Source organism: Sarcophilus harrisii, chromosome 6 (assembly GCF_902635505.1).
Source record: "Sarcophilus harrisii chromosome 6, mSarHar1.11, whole genome shotgun sequence".
Lineage (NCBI taxonomy): Eukaryota > Metazoa > Chordata > Mammalia > Dasyuromorphia > Dasyuridae > Sarcophilus > Sarcophilus harrisii.
In genome coordinates, this window is record NC_045431.1 from 81,527,704 (window position 1) to 81,535,750 (window position 8,047).

The following is an 8,047-nucleotide window of genomic DNA, read 5'->3' on the forward strand; positions in this document are numbered from 1 at the left end:
AAGAGAAATATGAGCCAAATATAGGGGAAACTTACTAGCAATTTTATGTCTTCTTGAACAGAGGATTTCTTCATTAATCTGAAGAAGCATTGGTAGATGAAATGAAATATCAGATGCCCCACTTGTCTAGGCAGTAGCTTCCAAAAGGCCAAACCACAAGGGAGAAATTGTGTTTCTGCTTTACCCAGAAAGCTTCATTTGTCTGCTTCTTTAAAAAAAAATAGAAACAGAATTAGAAGACTTGGCAGATTCTTCTCACAACACTTGTAAAACTTGGAATCTTTTGGGGCAGTGTAATATCCTGGGAGAATGCTCACTGAGCCCATAGCCTTCCAGTGTCAACCAATCCATCATCTCATGAGGCAGCTTATAACTTTTTTGTATAGTTCTAAATATTAAAAAGTTTTCTTCTCTGATCAGAAATTCCTTCCTGGTACTTCCATTTGTCCTGCCTCTGTCCACTGTGATTAGGACAAACATATATAATTCTTCACATGGCTGAAGACAGGAAGTATTTCTCCTCTAACCTCTTTTCTACACTTCTAAACATTCTCATAGCTTTCATACCTCTTTTACCCACACTCTCCCATTTGCCCTTTTCTAAGGCATATCAGAACAACAATATTCTTTCTGAACTACAGCATCAAAATTTGTATAGAGTCCTTCAAGTGTTTTCTGGGCCCAATTCTAGGAGAAAGAAAGGGGATGGACAGGAGTAGAGAACAAAATGCTTGGAGCGAATTAAAAATTCTTTTTAAAAAGTATTCATTTCGATATTCTGGGCATGACACAGCAAGCACTTCTGCTCATACTTTTCCAAAACACCATGATGGGTTTTTTTTTTTTTAGGGGGGGAGGGTTAATTTTTTGTTGTTTTCAAATGCTTACCAAAAGCATCTCTGAGTCTGGTTTTTTAAAGTAATCCTCTACATCTCCAGTCTTCTTTTGCGAGTGCTGCATATGCCGAGACACTTGGGCTTCATTCTTCACCAGTTCCTCCAAGTTTTTTTTCCTATGATTTTCCAGGTATTCTAGATGTCGTTTTTCACCCTCAGCTAAAAACAGGTACATTTTTGTGAATTCAGACAATTACCCATTTTAAAATCTGTGTTTTCACCTGCCATTAGAGAAATTGGGACAAGTTTTCCTGCTGATATAAGCAGGCTCTTTGAATGTTAAGTTTTCCTCTTGTTCCCATCCCACAGACCCTTGTGATTGTTTGACAGATCATAGACCAAAACAAAGAGGCATACAAACCTTACAGTTTTGTATATTTATTTTCTTATTGTTGATTACAATTTCAGTATCCCTTGGTTTTGTCTTCACATTATTCCAGGTTTCCTGGAGCTTCTCCTGCAAGAGAGATGTGGATAAGAAAACATTTTAGATTCACAATATTTCATCTTTCGGATAAGGTTACAAAGTCTGACACATTGGCCTAACTACAAGTTAGAGAATCATGGGTCCCTTTGTCCTTGTTATAAGGTATTAATTAGTTAACATAGGGTAAGAATCGTCAACATCAAGGAACAGAGCCAAGTGAAGGGACTAACATTTTCACAGAGATTCATGTTGAGTAGAAAAATCTGGCCCTGCAGCTGTTAGCAGCATGTTCTAAAGGAGAGACCTTATGGAGTGTGTGTTCCCCAGAGAAATAAGAGGACTTACAGAGAAGCCTCTGATCATCTTCACAGAAAAGCTCCTGGGCCTTGTGATGTTCTTCAGAGAAGCTTATTCCTACCATCAGTAGCCAATTTGCCAGTGATACTTAGATTAGGCAATCTACCATTTGCAATAAAGTATGCAGATTCATTCGTTTCCTTAAACTTCGGGCAAATGTTTGGTGTGGAGGCTTCCTCACAGCACCAGGCAGACATGCTTAACAAAAGTTGTCCTCACAGGAAACAGTCACCGACTTAGTGAAATAGTTCAAATAAATGCCATAGGTGAGGTCCTGCTTAAATTGTGCAACCAGACCTACAGCTTCCATGTCCCTAGACCTGAAGAAAAAGAAACAGTCTTCTATTAACATCTCAAAAATCACTTAGTTGCTTCCCTTTAAAAAATTTCTATTGATTTTTAAAATTGCTCATCACCTACATTTCCCAATATATTCCACCTTCTTCTCCCTCCCAGAGACTGTCCCTTTAAAGCAGATTTTAAAAATTTCTTTTTTTAATGAGGAAAGTTAACTTAAATTAAAGTGACACTATATGAAGCACCAAGAAAAGAACTGGAGAAAAACCAAATCTACCTGCCACAGTTAGTATTGCAGAACAGATCTCGAACTGCAAAGCCAGGGACTCATTTAGAGTTTTCCCAAGAGGAAATTCATATCTGTCAGAAATCTCAGAGCTCAGGAAGTCAAGAGACAATAGAGATAGTGTGTCAGAATTGACTTACTTTTTATCAGAGATTCTAAGATGTTTCAGAAATTAGTATCCAAAATCCCATTCATTCTACACTTCATATGACATCCTGTAGTTCCTCTGGCATTTTTTGAAAACTTGACAAAATCCAGAAAATTCCCCATCTCTGACCACTCTATGAAATATTAGTGAGTTTTTCCTCATTCTAACCCTAAATTGGGCCAGGAGAAGGAATCTGTTTGCCCCTTGATCGCTCCCACCACATTCCTTCTTTTCCCCTCTCCTCAGTCATTCTTACACTAAAGGATTTTAAAGGATTGCTTCATGTGTCACTCATCCTTTTTAATGAAATAAGCTCATCTACAGGTGGTTTTCACTCTATTTTCAAGTAACTGCTTCACCTGTCTTCCTTCTTCAGAATTTTAATGAATTTTATATTAGGTGAGTTTTAGAGACCCAAGCCTTCCAGTTCATCAATTTCCTTAGCTATAATGGCATATAGTCACAATATTGCAGTTCTTAGTATCTTGTCATATCTCATCAACATCATCATTATCACACATACTGACCATAGAGTCTGATCCCCTACTTCACCCCAGTGGGGTTGGGAATCTGTTGGGGCAAATTTTATGGGGTCTGCCTGCAGCAATACTTTCTGAGGTGCTTTCCCTTTTCAGCAGCTACTCTTACCTTTATGTAAAGGGAATCGTATTTTCCTTTCCTAATGGTTCAGAAGGAGACTCGGGGACAAAACAGGAAGTCAAGAAAGGGCTAAAACCCAAAAAGGTTATGATTTATTTTTTCCCACTCTTTTCCTTTCTGAGCTTTCTGCCTACTAACTTTCCAAGCACGTTAAAATTACTAATTTTGTCAATTGTTTTAAAAAAACAATTTTAAATTTTGTAATAACATTTAAACTTTATTTGTCCTTAAAATAAGTTCTTTTTTTGTGGAGATGAATGAATTGGGAAGGCAACTAAAAAAGATAGAAAAAGGATAAATTTAGCCTAAAAGTTTTTCAGAGGAAATAGACCTTGTGATTTTATTGCCATTTCAACTTTTGGATTAGGATTCTCCTTATAGCACATATATAGAAAATCACTGAAAGTTCTCTATATTCTTAGAGAGTTACCTAGAGCCAGAATTGGATAAGACAGATGTAGAAGGTGATCAGGCAAGTATATGTCAGAGGTAGGGCTCAAACTTTGAGTTTCTTGGCATTTGAGTACCTATACAGTGAATTACAAACATATTTTCTTCCCTCTGAAACAACTACTTCAAATTCTTTCTCACATTACATATATATATATATATATATATATATATATATATATACTCCAGGAAAAAGTTTCCTAGGGAAATACAAGCAGAGGACTTTGGGACATGAATTCATGTATTTTATTGGACTAAGTTACTTCCTTGCAGGAAAAGATCCAAGTTGGGAGAGAAAGTTTGGCAAGTGAATATAGATCATTCCATGAATTGCTGGAGAAAGAAGCAAAGGTTCAGTTTCACACAATGAACAAGCAGGAAAGTGACAACCTGAAGCTTGTATGAGAAAGTTGGATTAGGCTGTCTCCACAACATCATAGCATGAGAGATGTGATTTTGGAGATGGTACAATATAGCTGGAAGACCAATAGCAAACTTGTAAAGGTGAGAACTCTAAGAAGGTCGAATAATTTAATAGCATTTTTCTACCCAGCCTCCAATGCTTGCCAATAAATGAACAAACATTTGATTAAATGAATACTAGCCTTAAGAAATATAGCTTCCCAGTTTAGTCAGAATTCTAACAAGACTGATCCTCTGATTTTTCCATATGATAGGTGATGACAAGAAAATTACTTGAGACTTGTCTTGAAGTAGAGGTGACTATATAGATGCAGAAAAAGTCACTTATTAGAAAAAAATCCATCACAAAAAGAAGGTGCAAATTTCCTAAATCAAAAAGTCTTGTAGACTATAGGATTGTAGCACAGTCACTAGTCCCCCACAGATTCTTTGATAGAGTACCATTCAGTTACTCAAAACAGGTAATATATGTTTCTAATGATACTGGGAAAAATAGTAAAATATGTTTATGTACTCTGATTGAGCAATCAGGGCATTTAGGGCCTATATTGAATTAAGACTTCATGGAAATATGTTAGAAATCCAACTAACATGTGTAAGCATAAGGTTGGTGAACTTTCCACTTCTGATATATTTTCTTGTGAAATATCTCAAGCCCTAATGAGCCAAGATACATGCAGTATTTGAGAAAAGACTCAATTTTCCTCAGACTTTATGAACTAGATGGAAAACCATGTCACAAAAATGTTAATATATAAGGCATAGCAGGATCCAGCATTCGCCCTCTCATCCTCTTTCTTTCCAGGTGCTAGGAGGCACACTGACCAGGTAAGATTTAAATTGGAGTCCTGTTAAGAGAAGTGGAGCAACAAGATGAAATTTATTGGTGGGAATATAGAGAGAGGAAACATGAAAGAAGTAGTGATTAAGAGGCTCTGTCTAATGGGAGAAAGGGCAATGAGATGAGAAAGTCATTGCCAATATCTGAAGATAACTGGGTCCATCCTCTTTGCAGATGTGAATTCCTCTTGGATCATGGTCCGGAAGTTGTCACCATTTAGGGGATCATGTTTCAAAAAACATTAATGTGGGAAATGCTAAAAAGCTTCAAAGGTAAGAATTAGCCCTGGAGTCATTCAACGTCCATTTCAAAGTGCCTAGTTACTTCCTTAATGGCAGTTAGTTTGGTGTGCATTTAGGAAACAGTCACACTTTCTTGACCCCAGGACTACCCAGCTGTAGCAAAAGGGGTATGGAAATTTTTTCTTTGTAATAATACAGGGATGTTGTTGATGTTGTTTTTCCAGGGGGAAAAAATGTTCTTTTGGGGAGGCAGCTAGGTGGCACAATGGATAAAACACCAGCCCTGAAGTCAGGAGGACCCGAGTTGAAATCTGGCCTGGAACACAATTCCTACGTATGTGAACCTGGGTAAATCACTTCACCCCAGCTGCCTCAGGAAAAAAAAAAAAAAAAAAGTTCTTTTGTATCTGGAAGTATTTCAAAGGGAGCAATATCAACTTGCAAGTGAGCCAGTGAGTGAAGATTCTTGTCTTCAGTTACCAGTAATACACATACTCTGATATCTGTCATATGCAAGCTGTCAGGCAATTTAAGACAGTTTGGTCTCCAACTGAAATCTCTTCTTTGGGGAATTTTTCTGTTTTTGTTTCAAGGAGTCTGAAGGTTTCAATGAGAAGGGACCTTATATTAAAATCAGTTTGTCTATTTGGCCTTTAAGAAGCTAAGTCACTCAAGTACTTGTTCTTTCTTTTCAGTGATCCTGACCCTGGATCCCAAAAATATCTCTCCATTTGTTATCCTGTCTGATGACCTGAGAACTGTCATACATGGGAGCAGCCAGCAGAATACATACTTTCCCACCAATCACTATGAAAGCAATTTCATTTTGGCAGATCAAGTCTTCACAGCTGGCATCTATTATTAGGAGGTTGAAGTAGGAGATTAGAGGCAATGGGCAGTTGGCGTATCCAAGAAGCTAATAAGGAGAAATTTAGGTCTCTTTTCTGGTTTTGATGAATTACTCCTTTCAAGTGTTAGAACAGAGGATGGGTACACTATCTTGACTACTCCCCAGCTTTTTGATATGTGGTTCATTTCCCTATCCGTAGGGTTGGGATTCTGTTGGACTGTAATGAAAAGACTTTCTAATTTTGTGATGCTTTGGCAGATTGCTTCATATATTGTTTCCCTCCTTTCTCCTTCTCTGGACCAGTTCGACCTTTCTTTTCTCCTTCTCCTCCAATAGGGGAAGAGAATGGGACTCCCATTACTATTTAGACCTTGACATGTTTTAATTTTAAGGCACTGTAAATCATCATGTCTTAAGAAGATAGTACTCTCCAAAAGAAATATTTGTCTGGCCAGCTCTCAGTAACATTCATAATGTATCATTTCAAAGCATTTATGTTGGTTACTTGATAAAGAAACCTTAGATTTCTGTTATTTGGCACCAATAATTAATTTTTCTTAACAGAATCTTGTCAGAAAGACAACTGTACTGCCAAATAAACATTCAATGGTTTGTCAAATGGGTTTTTTCCAGCCTGATGGTCTTTATAATTCTCATCTATTAATCCTCTGTCTTGGAATTTTCCTTCTGAGTCTACTCTGGTTTTTCCAGGAGGACCCTTGTTCTGATTCAGTCTTCATAAAATTTCAACCTGTCTCTGCCCTCAGTCAAATTTTTGTTTTGTTTATAGGGGATATTTAGAGAACTTGGAAGTTTCTGAACTTTTCTGAATCTTAACTTTTCATATTTAAGGACAGAGTTTGTCATTTTTAAAATTTTTTTTATACTTTAGAAATGGGTATGAAGAAATGACAAATGGTTTCCTAATCCGCCCCTTATTCAACAGAATAATTGTAAAATATAAAGGAGATAACATAACAAAAGTCCTTTGTAAGGGTAGAATTCCATTTAACAGCATTATCTAATAATTGTTATTCATACAGAGATTCTTCTCCAACAATAAACTGGTTACCTTCAATAAAGATTCATGTCCATCATTTTCAATGTCATTAAATATTATAAGTTTACAAGAAATTATTTTTTGATGTAATTTGTCTCTACAAGGACTTTCATAATAATCGTGGCAAAAATATAGTTGGGAGAAGGCAGAGGACAAATGCTCAAGAACAGATTGGAGAAATGAATAAAACAATTTTAAGGAATGAATGGGTCAAAGAACAAATTATTGCAACTACATAGGGCCATAGAAGGCCCTACCCTGTATCAGCATTACTCCACTCTAGCACCATAGTCATCACAGGTATCTTCCTCCTAATCTGATTTAACCCTGTTACACAAAACAACCAAACAGCCTTAACTATTATACTTTGCCTAGGAAGAATTACAACTCTATTTACTGCCATCTGCACTATCACTCAAAATGACATCAAAAAAATCGTAGCTTTTTCCACATTAAGTCAACTAGGTCTAATAATAGTGGCATTAGGCCTAAATCAACCACATCTGGCATTCTTACATATTTGCACACACACCTTCTTTAAAGCAATGTTATTCCTATGCTCCGGTTCTATCATCCACAACCTCAATGACGAACAAGATATTCGTAAAATAGAGGGACTACTTACACTTCTCCCAATCACATCCTCCGCAACCATACTAGGCAGCCTAGCCCTAATAGGAATCCCCTTTTTATTTTTTTTCTTTATTAAATAACTTTTTATTGACAGAACCCATGCCAGGGTAATTTTTTATAGCATTATCCCTTGCACTCACTTCTGTTCCGATTTTTCCCCTCCCTCCCTCCACCCTCTCCCCAAAGATGGCAAGCAGTCCCATACATGTTAAATAGGTTACAGTAGATCTTGGATACAATATATGTGTGCAGAACTGAACAGTTTTCTTGTTGCTCAGGGAGAATTGGATTTAGAAGGTATAAATAACCTGGGAAGAAGAACAAAACTTCAAGCAGTTTATATTCATTTCCTAGTGTTCTTTCTTTGGGTGTAGCTGCTTCTGTCCATCCTTGATCAATTGAAACTAAGCTAGATCTTGTCTTTGTTGAAGAAATCCACTTCCATCAGAGTACATCCTCATACAGTATTGTTGTTGA

At 36.9% G+C, this 8,047-nt stretch overlaps 1 long non-coding RNA gene across 1 annotated transcript; it reads right to left on the reverse strand.

Annotated features, from left to right (window-relative positions):
- Nucleotides 1–887: 887 nt before the first annotated feature.
- On the reverse strand, nt 888–2,631 carry LOC116419999. Its single transcript, XR_004230326.1, has 4 exons — nt 2,404–2,631; nt 1,669–2,000; nt 1,258–1,353; nt 888–1,055 (listed from the first exon to the last, which is right to left on the reverse strand). It is a non-coding gene; the product is annotated as an uncharacterized LOC116419999 (long non-coding RNA).
- Nucleotides 2,632–8,047: the final 5,416 nt, after the last annotated feature.